Raw genomic sequence first — 13053 nt, forward strand, 5'->3', positions numbered from 1 at the left:
CGTATTGCCCAGGCTGGTCTCAAACTCTTGAGGTCAAGCAGTCCCCCTGCTTCGGCCTTCCAAAATGTTGGGATTATAGGCATAAGCCACTGCACCCAGCCATAACCAACTTTCTTAACCTCCAGTTAACTTCTTTCCATTTCAGTTTGGAAAATGAAAGTATTTCCTGGCTCAAACTGTATGTCAAAGAAATCACAAAAATAAATCCCTAAGTATCCATTTCCCTACATTATAATTTGACTACTATACCCGGCATCTGAACCATACCCACATCCAGAGCCAGGGCAGACTCGGTGAGTTGACATCATAAACAACTCAAACCCAGTGTGACTGAAAAAACAAGGTTCCTTTCTTGCTGAGGTTCCAGGCTTCTCATGGATCTCCAGGGGAGTTCCACCCCGTGTTGCCCCCCGAGGTGGGGATGTAGGTTAACAGAGCTGCTGACACGTGGTCAGGCTCCCTGCCAGAGGAAAAGGAAGTGTGACAGGAACTGACCACGGTGTGGGCCTGGTCAGAACCAGACCCAGCACCCCACCTCACAGCAAGGGGGAAGCACAGTTGTGCCCCCGCTTCAGGCACTCACTGGACATGTCCAGCGTGAAGACCTGGATTACCACCAATATGCCAGCTACTCCCCAATCCATCCAAATTTCCTTCTCCGGGCTGGACCACTTCACTGAACTCCAGACCCAGGTATTCAAGTACTTTTTGAACACCTCTGTTTGGAAATCTAAGAAACATCTTAAATCTAACATATTCAAACCAAATGTTTGGTCTTTCTCCCAAACATGCTTCTCCCACAGTGCCCCTGATTCAATTGGTGGTTAATTCTGTCCTTCTAGTTAGTTGCTTGGACTAAAACTCTCAGACTCATCTCTCTTGCTCAAAACCCACATCTGAACAATCAGCAAATCCTATAAGCTCCACCTTCAAAAGACCCAGAATGTGACCTTCACCTGCTGCTACTTACCGCCCTGGTACAAGCCACCATCTCTCCTCCCAGATGCTCACAATTGCCTCCTAACCAGCTTCTCTACTGCCATCTTTGCAACCTTTAGTCTAATTCTCAACATGGCAACATGACATGTTTTTTAAAGATAAATCAAGACACACCTCTGCTTAAACCTTCCAAAGGCTTCCCAGGGCCACCAGAGTAGAGGATTTTGAGTTGACAAGGGCCTTCAAGGCTCCCAGTGCTCTGATCTCCCACTACCTCTTGAGGGCGTCTCCTTCCCTTCTCTCCATCACCTGCTCCTCCAGGCCACTCTGTTCCTCCACCCTCCAGGCGTCGCCATCCAGAGGCTATGCAGGCAGCTCCCTCTGCCTGGCTCCTGCTTCTCCAGCTACCTGTGTGTTCTGTCCCTCACTGCCTTCCAGTGGCCAGTAAACATTTGATGGATGGATGAATGAATGAATGAATGAATGAATGGGTGTATATTCACTAGTAGTTGACGCCTGGGCCATGTGACCTATAATTTTATAAGTAAGGATTACAAACACTAAAATCTTTGGAAAAGCAGTAGATATTGGCCAGCAGTGCCCTGGAAGGGGACAAACGATTGTTCCTTCTGAGAAGCACATTTGTCAGAGTGGGACTGAGTGGGCTTCACCCAAAGCATGGAGCGCAGGGCAGCCAAGGGGCTTTACCCTCAGTTATCACCAGATTCAGTATGTGCACCCAGCTAGAGACTCTATTTCGGAGCTCTCCTTTTAGCCCTGGCCAGGAATGGTAAGAGCTGGTGCAGCCAGTGGCCCAGGGATAGAAGACAGAGACCCACCCCAGATCGCCCCTCTGTTCCATAGGGAGAGAGAGAAATAAGTGCTTTTCTTGTATCTTATTTGGGGCAGCCTCTATTTTGTGCTCTCTCTTGGAGCAGTTCAGCCTGTATCCTAACTGCATCAATGCTGTGTTCAGGGCACGGGGAGCATTTGCCTTTTCATGCTCATGGTTGAATGAGACTCTCTAAGAGGGAGATAGTTGGATAGAAAAGTGTAAACACTGGTGTTGAGAGAGATTGTATTAAGCACACATATTTTTGAAGCAGTAGAGAGATCACCTGTCTTTTTTATGTTAGCAGATCTAAAGAGGTAATACAGTATTTTTTGTTTTTGTTATTGTTTTGTTTTGTTTTATGTTTTTTTTTTTTTTTTTTTCAGACAGAGTCTCACTCTGTCGCCCAGGCTGGAGTACAATGGCACGATCTTGGCTCACTGAAACCTTCGCCACCTGGGTTCTCCTGCCTCAGCATGCCGAGTAGCTGGGATTACAGGCATGCACCACCATGCCTGGCTAATTTTTTTTTTTTTTTTTAGTAGAGATTGGGTTTCACCATGTTAGGCTGGTCTCGAACTCCTGACCTCAGGTGATCCACCCACATTGGCCTCTCAAAGTGCTGGGATTATAGGCATGAGCCACCGTACCTGGCCGTAAAATTCTTTTTAAAAGGCAACCTTGTAAGAGTTTTAGCACAAGCTTTTCTTGGCCTCCTTTTCTTGACCGCCGTAAAGTTTTGCATGAGAAGCTCCTTTGGAAGGCAGAGCAAAGGAAATGTATGCTCTTATGGGTGGATTTATCTACTTCTAAATTTCTCCCACAGCCCATTTTACTCACTTTCGATGTTTTCTTTTTCTTCTTACAAATGTTTAGGTCTGAAAATTGATTCAAAATTCAGTGTATCTTTATTTCCTGGTCTGGTCACTGTGTTCTTTAATATTATCTTCCCTGGGATCAAGACAGTAACTTTGCTTTGAAACTGTCTCCTTGGGGAGCTGACTTACGCATACAGAACCGTTCTCACACCTGCCTGGTTTGGAAAGGCACCAGGATACAGAAGGAAGACTGCATTAAAGTCACACGGGAGGGTGGGGGTAGCTTAGAAATCACAGAATCAAAGGAAAATGATCCAATATTTCAAACAAAATCATGTCTCATATATTTCTGCTCCATTACAATAGGGTAAGTTAGATCTAGTCTTACAGGGACTGCTATCTTAGATGTGGAACTCTCTAAGTGCTTAAAACGTCTTCTATTTTATTACATATACAAAGGAGCTCTTTAATACAGCAACTGTCTGTGACACGGAAGTCAAATCTCGATTTTCTTTGTCGACTAAAACCACTCTAACCTAGAAAGCTACACCTCTACTGAAGAATTTAACCAGCATTCCCCATAGGTGAATGGGCACTATGTATTATTCAATTTTAAAAGGAAACTGTTCATTGACTAAATTACCAAAATAGTCTACCTGTCTTCTGTTAGTACCGTATTTTTATGACTTTTTAATACATGCAAAATATTTCTTGAGTAAAAGGCTGTGCAGTATTTTATTTAAAATGGAAAGGTCCTTTGTAATTATAAATAGGTTCGTCTCCCCATTGTTAAGCTGTGAATAAATTCCGTTGATTCATGGCTTTAGAAAATAAACTCTTCGGGATGTAATTACTTTTTCAACAACTTCTCAACAAATACACTGTCATGAAGTCTTACTATGTGCTCCATAAAAACAAATCTAAAATGCAAAGTTAATGAACCAAAACATCAGGCAAATCTAAGATGAAGTTTATGAAACATAGGGAAGATGTATGAAGGGACTAGTTTTATGCCTAAACTCTGAATATCATGACTTCTATGTATGTACCCACAAAGTCATGTGCAACAGCTAATGATAAGCAAAAGTTGATTGGCTGGAAAACACAGCATAGAATCTCAATTTTCATATTTATTCAATGACCACTTACTGAGAATCTACTATGTGCTAGCCATAAGACTGTCTCTGTTCTCATTAAATTAGCAATTGCAGGGGACATACAAATGAATAAACAGGCATAACAAGAAGGTCCAACATTAAATTCTTTTTATTGGGCGAAAGAATAGGGTATGACAGGAATGTGCAAAAGAGCATGTTACAGGGAAGTTGGAAAGTTTTACATAGAAACAACATCTAAACTGGTACCTGAGGCGTAAACACAACTTAGCCAAGCAAAAAGTAAAAGTCACTTTAACTGTTCCGGACAAAGGAAATCGTACGTACAAAAGCTGGCGTGCATGCGAGAAGAACAAATTTCAGGGACCGAAAAAATGCCAGTATGAAGTGATTGGAGTGAAGAGTCTGTGCATCTGGTAGCAAAGATAACCTTGGAGAGACAAGCAGAGAACAGGCAATAAAGAAGTGAAGAGATTTGTAGCTGGAGCAATGGCGGTAAGAATGGAAAATGTGCACTAGCTTGAGAGGCCTTTGGGTCTGATAATAGAATACACAGAACCAGATGCTTGGATCAGTAGTGGGGCTGGGGAAGGAGTGGAGATGATTCGCAGGTTTTAGGATGGGCCAGGATAGGGAACAACGGGGAGGGAGGCTGCAGGGAAGGAAAGAGCTCCCTTTTGGACTTGCTGAGTTATCCAGAGATGTCTGAGAGAAGGTGTACGGTTCTCAGCTGGATACACGGCTTTGGAGCTCAGAGTGGTGTGAGTCCATGAGAAGAGAGTCATCCTCAATGACTGGTGTCTGGGGCTGTGGAAGGAGACCACGTCGTCCCGTTTGCTGTAGTGAGAACCAAAGAGGACTCTTGGACGTCTGTCGTTTAAAGGTTAACAGAAGAACACTCAAAGAACACTGAGATGGGGAGAGTGTCAAACACGTCAACAAGAGACAAGCGATGGAGCTGTGAAGACAGACAGTGTTAGCAGATAGGTGAAGGAAATGAGTCAGCAAAACAAACTAGGAATGAGTGGCCAGAGAGGTGAGAGGACAACCGAGAGTGTGTGATGCCAAACAAAAACTCGAAAACAGAGCACCTGAACAAGAAGAATGGGGCCGGGCACCGTGGCTCACGCCTGTAATCCCAGCACTTTGGGAGGCCGAGGCGGGCGGATCACGAGGTCAGGAGATGGAGACCATCCTGGCCAACATGGTGAAACCCCGTCTCTACTGAAAAAAAAAATACAAAAAATTAGCTGGGTGTGGTGGCGGGCACCTGCAGTCCCAGCTACTCGGGAGGCTGAGGCAGGAGAATGGCGTGAACCCAGGAGGCGGAGCTTGCAGTGAGCTGAGCACTCCACTGCACTCCAGCCAGGGCGACAGAGTGAGACTCTGTCTCAAACAAACAAACAAAAACAAAAAGAATGGTTCTGATACAACAGCGTGACCAGGAATAATAGGGAGTAAGGATTGTTCACTGGGTTCGGTGATGGGAGAGGATGGTTGGGGAGGAAGCCAGAGGTTCACTAACAGAGGCGGCCTGAGTGAAGACTGGTAAGAGAGGGAGCCGAGGGGGTAATCTACACAGCATCTTCAAGGAGTGAACTGCGAAGGCAGAAAAGTGATTAGGTGATGGCTGAAGGGAAATCAGTTGGCAGGAGGATTTTAAGATGGGAGGGACAATTTTAAAGGTTCTTCAACTGATACCTGCAAGATTCCACAGGGCAAAGGTATTGGAAACATATATTTAACACTCACTGCACTTCAGATTATATATTTACTTTACAGAGCCACACAATTTACACCTCTCAAAATGGAAACTGATTTTTTTTTTTTAATTTCAAATTAAGTGACTGCTAAACCCTATGCAGAAATATCTGGGTAATGAAGACATTAGCAAACCCAGCATGGTCCCTGGGCATCGCTGCTGTGCGTTTGTTTGTTTTCACATTTACATTGTTAGATCATGCATTGAACACTCCCCATTAGAACCTTAGAAACCCACTGGAAAGAGCCTTTAAAACTAATCTTACCTGACCTGCTCTTGCATCTCCTTTATGTATCCCCGTCAAGAGGTCATTCAACCTGTGCTTGAAAAGCTCTGCGGACCAGGTATTGACAAATTTCAGAAGCGGTTTGCTCTGTCCTAAAGCACTTCTAATTTCTAGAAAGTTCTCCCTCACGTGGAATTCCAATTGGCTTCCCTATACCTTCTTCTGCTTAGGGGTGATGAATGTAACTTTTGAGGTCAAACTTCCTGGGTTCAAACCCCTGCTCTGCCACTAACACATCATGTGACATGGGCAAGTCACCTGATCTCTGTTGCCTGTATGTCTCCATCTGTACAGTGGGGATGAGATCAGAGGCCACGTCACAAGGCCCCTGCCGGGAGTAACCTGGGTGCTACATGCAAAGCGCCTGGGACTCAGTGCTCGGTGAGCATTAGCCATTATCACAACCATCCTGTTCTACTCCATGGGTCCATGATGGGAAAACAAACACACCGGGAACATCTAATAGTCTCGACATGTTCTAACCCTTCAAACATTTCAAGAAAATTCTCATGTGGCTGCATTTTTCTCTTCCAAATATCCTAAGTTCCTTCACAGTGCCTCATCCGACATGAATTTAAATTCCTTCGCCATCTTGTTTACACTCCTTTGAACATGGTTTTATTTATCTCCCCTTCAATCCCATTTATTTATACCCCTCCCCTTAGCAGTGTGGTGCCTGGAACAGGACTGAATACTCCAGGATGGTATGTCCTGAGAGACAGAGGGCTTATCGCTTCCTGTTTTCCTTATGTTGAAGTTTCACTAGAGCTGCCTAAGACACTGTTGCTTTTTCATTGTTACGGTCCCAGCCCATGACTGAAGCATGTGGAGTACGCAACAGTCCCGGAAGCAACACTGCTCATCCACAGTGCGGTGACATTCTGCAGAAAAAGTCCCTGTGTCACCTCCCAGCTCATCCCACCAACCTCTGTGTGCCTTATTTTCCCCGTGACGAAATGGTATCATGATAACCACACCTGCCCCACAGAGCGAGTGAGGATGAAGAAGTCTGAATGGATGTCAGTGCTGGGCACTGTGCCCAACAGAGAGCAAGCCTGATGCCTGATACTAATGTTACCTAGCATTATTATTATTATTATTGAGATGGAGTCTTGCTCTGTCCCTCAGGCTGGAGTACAGTGGTGTGATCTCGGCTCACTGCAACCTCCGCCTCCTGGATTCAAGCTATTCTCCCACCTCAGCCTCCTGAGTATCTGGGATTACAGGCACCCACCACCACGCCCAGCTAATTTTTGTATTTTTAGTAGAGATGGGGTTTTGCCATGTTGGCAGGCTGGCCTCGAACTCCTGACCTCAGGTAATCCGCCTGCCTCTGCCTCCCAAAGTACTGGAATTACAGGAATGAGCCACTGCACCCACCCTATTATTCTAACAATATTATTTTATCCTAAGTGCTGAATATTACGCGATTCTGCTGTAACACTTGTTTTGAAGATACACATTTGTTTCAGTGCAATTGAGATAGTAGGGAATGATTTGAGCTCAGCCCCAAATTCATATTTACTCATGGGCAATTTCATCTGTGATAAATGCTAGCTGAACACAGAAAACTACACCGACTGAACAGAGCAACAGAGAAATGTACAAAACCCACACATGTGCATGCCTCAAACATCCGCCAACGATTTCAGTTCACTGAGATTTTTGGAACTACCCCATCCACACCCGCCGACACTCGGTTCTTCCGATTGCAGATAATGCCATTCCCACCACTTCACAATCACTCACGGGCTATAGTCCTTCTGGTGCCTACTCCCGTGAGAATCTTCTGGGTTCCCTCCGGGTGAAGAGCCACATTCATGGTGGTATTTATGTTATTTCTTAACCACTCCACACGTGTAAAGCCACGCTGGAATTTTTATTAGCTTTCTGTCTTTTTTTCAAATGTGTCGCTGATGTGCTTTTGAGCACTGTGCCCCCGTCTCACTTTTCTTACAAGCCCTGTGATTTGTGTTGCATGATTTTGCACAGCACTGGCATTCTCAGGTAGGTAGATGTCGCTTTAAAACAGAACTGACTGTAATTCTCTGTTAAGTTTTACAGACTCTCAGAATATGTTGATTCTGATTCTGTTATTCATAAAATTTGACATTTCTAATCCTCATGTTATGCATGATTTTGATAGACTCTAATATGCGTATCTGTAAATCACTGAGGTGAAAGGTTATATTCTGAAAGACAGCCTTACAAAAATGAAAAAGGCACTTCCTGTGCGATAAAGTGTTTGCAGTATCATAATGAATTTTAAGTCATGTTATTGACTTAATTAGATATTTTTCAATTTAGCTTTAGGAAGAAGACACTTTTTTTCTGGTTATTGAAATCTTCTTTTAAGAAGACACCTTAAGGAATACTACATGGTCCTATAAAAGAACAAAATCATGTCCTTTGCAGCAACATGGATGCAGCTGGAGGCCGTCATCCTAAGACAGTTAATGCAGGAGCAGAAAACCAAATGCCACATGTTCTCAGCTATCAGTGGGAGCCAAACATTGGGTACTTGGGGACATAAAGATGGAAGCAGTAGGTGCTGGAGACTACTGGGGAGGGAAGGGCGTGAGGGTTGAAAACAACTACCTGTTGGGTGCTGTGCCCAGTGCCTCGGTGAAGGGATCAGCTGTACCCCAAACCTCAGCATCACGCAATCGCGCAATCGAACCATGTAACAAACATACACGTGGATCCCCTGAATTTTAAATAAAAGTTGCAATTATTTTTAAAACGTTGATAACAAGGTACTCATTCATTCATTCATTTTTCCATTCGTTTAAATGAAGATTTATTGAGTACCTATTAAAAGGAGAGAGGAAGGGATGCCCCACTTCGGACCTTGGATGGCACGTGTGGAATTTCCTACTTGTCTCGGCTTTAGAGATGAATCCACGTGGCCTTGAGAAATGAACCTTCTCACCAAGATCGCTGCACGCTGGTGACAGAGCCAAGTCTCCGGGCTTCCGGTTCACAGTTGTTCCTACACCACCAGGCTGGCTCTCCGCATCTGATCCAGAGCCAGGCCTGCCCATGACCACAGGATGGTGTTCACGCTAGCAGCTTTTAAGACGGGGAGGGAGAGCAGGAATGGTTATGACTTCTTTTTGGATACATAATATGTGCACATACTGATGGGATACCTGTGGTAGTTTGCGACATGCATGGAATGTGTATTGATCAGGGTTTTAGGCCACACATCACCTTGAGCACTTATTTCTTTTTTCAATTTTATTTTTATTTTTATTTTTTATTATACTTTAAGTTCTAGGGTACATGTGCACAACGTGCAGGTTTGTTACATATGTATACTTGTGCCATGTTGGTGTGCTGCACCCGTTAACTCGTCATTTACATTAGGTATATCTCCTAATGCTATCCCTCCCGCCTCCCCCACCCCACGACAGGACCCGGCGTGTGATGTTCCCCTTCCTGTCTCCAAGTGATCTCATTGTTCAATTCCCACCTGTGAGTGAGAACATGTGGTGTTTGGTTTTCTGTTCTTGCGATAGTTTACTAAGAATGATGGTTTCCAGCTGCATCCATGTCCCTGCAAAGGATATGAACTCATCTTTTTTTATGGCTGCATAGTATTCCATGGTGTGTATGTGCCACATTTTCTTAATCCAGTCTGTCACTGATGGACATTTGGGTTGGTTCCAAGCACTTATTTCTACATCTGTGAATGTTTAAAGTCCTCTCTTCTAGGTATCTTGAAGTACACAATACATTGCTGCCAACTATGATTCCTCTATTGTACTATCAAACATGAGAACTTATTCCTTCTAACTGTTGGGTAATTGTACCATTACCAACTACTAATGAGTACTGTACCCATTAGTAATGGATACAATCACTAATCCAATACACATCTAATACCCACCCAATAACGAATGGGTGTTATACCCATCACCCAACCTCTCTTCATCTCCCCACCGCCCCCGAACACACACACACACACTCCCCACTCTGGTATCTATCATTCTATTCTCTACCTCCACGGATCCACTTCTTTTAGCTCCCACATGTGAAAGAGAATATGTGATATTTGTCTTTCTGTGCCTGGCTTATTTCACTTACATCATGATCTCCAGTTTGCTGGCAGGTTTTTGAAAGCTTCCAGGCACTCTGTGATGCCCCTGATGGGGCGGCCAGGACCTGCCTTCTACCTGGGACAGGACACGGGCCTCACTCTCACAGGGCATGGGGACAGCTTCTCCAAGAGAAGGGTTCCTTTTGCTCATCAGAGCAAATGCTGGCATTAACAACACAAACCCGTACGATGAGGACAAACCCCACTCCTTCAAGGAAGTCTTGAGGCGTAGAAGTCTTAAGTGGCTTTTCAGGGCTTTTGAAGGCTGAGAAACTTTTCATTTTCTAGATGGAATAAGACAATATATTCTTTATTGCTGTTGCTGATAGTGATAAAATCGGAAAGACCTAAGTCACTGTATATAAGCAAACACTTTCATTTCACTATTATGGAATAATTCCGAGGAGTTCTATACTGGGCCATCAGGTTCAGTTCGTTCATTTATCTGTAAGAATCCTCGGCATAATATCTTGACTTATTCATTCATGTACTTGGTTTACTTCTTAATTAATTTAGCTCTCTACTTATTGATCTCAATGAAAACTCCTGGCTCGAATTATCCGTTCATTTGTTTGGGTGTTTGCTTGGAATGGGTAATGTCCACACAGGCCACAGGATTTAGAAGGTACAAAAGACTATAACGAGAAAATGAGTTGCCTTTTCTCCCCTGTTCCTCTCCTTTGCCTAGGAGCGGCAATGACTTTTGATGAAATCAGAAAGCATGTTCCTTTACCCGATGGCTTCCGGGGTTCACAATTACGTGTGTGTCACATACATGGTAACATGCTATATACACATAGTTCTAGTCATTCTCAGCTGGGGACAGTTTTGACTCCCAGGGCCATTTGGCCATGTCTGGAGACATTTTTCGTTGTCACACTGGAGGTGGGAGGCCACAGGCACCTGGCAGGTGGAGGCCAGGGAGGCTGCTCACCGTCCCGCAGTGCACAGGATGGCCCCCACCACACAGAACCATCCGACCCAAACTGACATTAGTCCTGAGGTTAAGACTATCTCGCTTTTATTTATTTATTTTTAACTCCTTAAGTTGTCTGGACTGTGATTCCTCAAGCAGCTTAGCAAGGTGGGAAAAATGTTTTAAAATTGTGGGCGAACCAGAGCTCTATTTTATTTTTCGATATCCTAGCACCTGCCAGAGGGCACAGTGTGTAGAAGTCTTTCCGGCAGTATGCTTTAAATGCATAGGTGATTTGTTAATTATGGGTGAGGGGCATTTAACATAAAATGAAAGGCACAGTAAGCTGTTCTCTCTTCAAATCTGAACTGCCCAATTGTTCTATAGTGTAGATTAGAATTCAACTAAAGTACCATAGAGAAATACAGCTCTACCTGTTTTGGGATTTTTTTTTTTTTTTTTTTTTTTTTGGACCCAAAGGAAACAATGTAGGTTAGGATGAAAAATTTCCATTTTGGAGGTAAATGTTGGAGAAATTAGCTGCATAAAAGGGTCCCCAGGTCCTTCACCTGTCCTCTGTGAAAAATAAGTTATTAAAACAGGCAGAAAGCTTGCCTGGGCTTTTAAACGATGAGGCCAGTCAGTTGCCCTGAATAAAAGACGTTATAATACACATGACTGAGAGGGATAGAAAGTGTTTCAACTTCATCAAAAGGCTTGAAAAGGATGACACTCTTTGCATCTCTGCTTTCAGGAAGTTTTTCAGGGCTGATATTTATTTTAAACCAGAACGGCTTACAAAGCAAACCCCCTTTACAAAACGTGTCACATGTAGCAATCCTAGAGATGACCTCTACAATTCTAGGCTGGACAGAGAGATTACTCTTAAGAGAAAAAAACTAGATTCCTTTAATCAGCTTTAAAAAAAACATTGTGAACAGTCACTTCTCTTATTTAAAAGTTTAACTTTACTTTCATCAATTTATAATCAGAGTTCCTCTGGTATGTTTGATTCCTGACAAACAAGGATAAAAGTCGTGTGCCCCCATTGCTAATGAGATGATAAAACAGCAGGGATCAAGTTTTTAATTACTACAGGCGATGCACTGGAGAGGTACCGATGATATTTTCTATTGCATGTCTAAGTTGTAACTTCAGGCTTATGACAGTCCTGCTGAGTTCGACTGCCTTTGATGATCACTCATTTTTGTCTCCTGAGAACATACAAAAATTTCTGAGCTAGAATCCTGGGGGGCTGGCAATTATTGGCGTAACCTGGCACAGGTTCCCCTCTTCAGCCATCATTGCTCAGTGAGGATCCAGTTTCTTAATGCCTGCCCTTACACTGAAAGGGAAATTGGACATCCAAAATGTCTATGAACTTTCATACTCAAATAATGCCCGTTCTCACACTCCCAGCATGGGCTTCCCGTTAATAATAAAATATTTAATTGAATTGGGAGATTTCTGGTACAGGCTGTTTCATTTCTTTTCAAAGTCATTATAGAAATTTTTTGTGTTAAAACCTTATTTATCTGCACATTTGTAGGTGCATATTATATTTATTGCTCTAAACTATTTAAACATTTCTAACAATATCTCCTTTGTTTCTGCAGACAGTTGATAATTGAAATGGTTGAAGGTGCTATTATTTATCAAATAAGGTCAGATGTTCTCACCCTGTTTGAAATGGAAACTAGGAGCGGATTCCGTTAACTCTGTTGTTCACAAAACACACACACACATGCGCGCACACACACACACATCTCAGTGGTTGGCCAGGGCATCCAGCACATAAGATTTGCTCCAATCCCATTTTTAGCTATGAAAAGATGAGCACAGAGTTCATCTGATTTGTAGACAATTACTGGGCCAGTCTGAATACAACCACCCAACTCATCAACCAACTAGCCACAGTCTTTGAGCACTCAAGTAATTTCAAAATTATGAAGTAAGAATTGAGTGTCAGAGTTACAAGCATTGGCTGAGTTTACTAAGTAGTTTAAATTTCTAAGATTTTAGATCATAAGCAAAAAAAAAAAAAAAAAAAAAAATGCATTCTCAGCTACTCCATTGGGAAAAACCCATAAATGAAAAGAGATTTACAAATAGCAAAGGTAAATGAACTCTTTTTTGTCTGCCTCCTTCTCAGAATCTAAATTACAATGCCCATTGGGAATTTATTTTTCTTTTTTTTTTTTTTTTTTTTTGAGACGGAGTCTCACTCTATCGCCCGGGCTGGAGTGCAGTGGCCGGATCTCAGCTCCCTGCAAGCTCCGCCTC

This window comes from Piliocolobus tephrosceles, chromosome 10, assembly GCF_002776525.5.
Source record: "Piliocolobus tephrosceles isolate RC106 chromosome 10, ASM277652v3, whole genome shotgun sequence".
NCBI lineage: Eukaryota > Metazoa > Chordata > Mammalia > Primates > Cercopithecidae > Piliocolobus > Piliocolobus tephrosceles.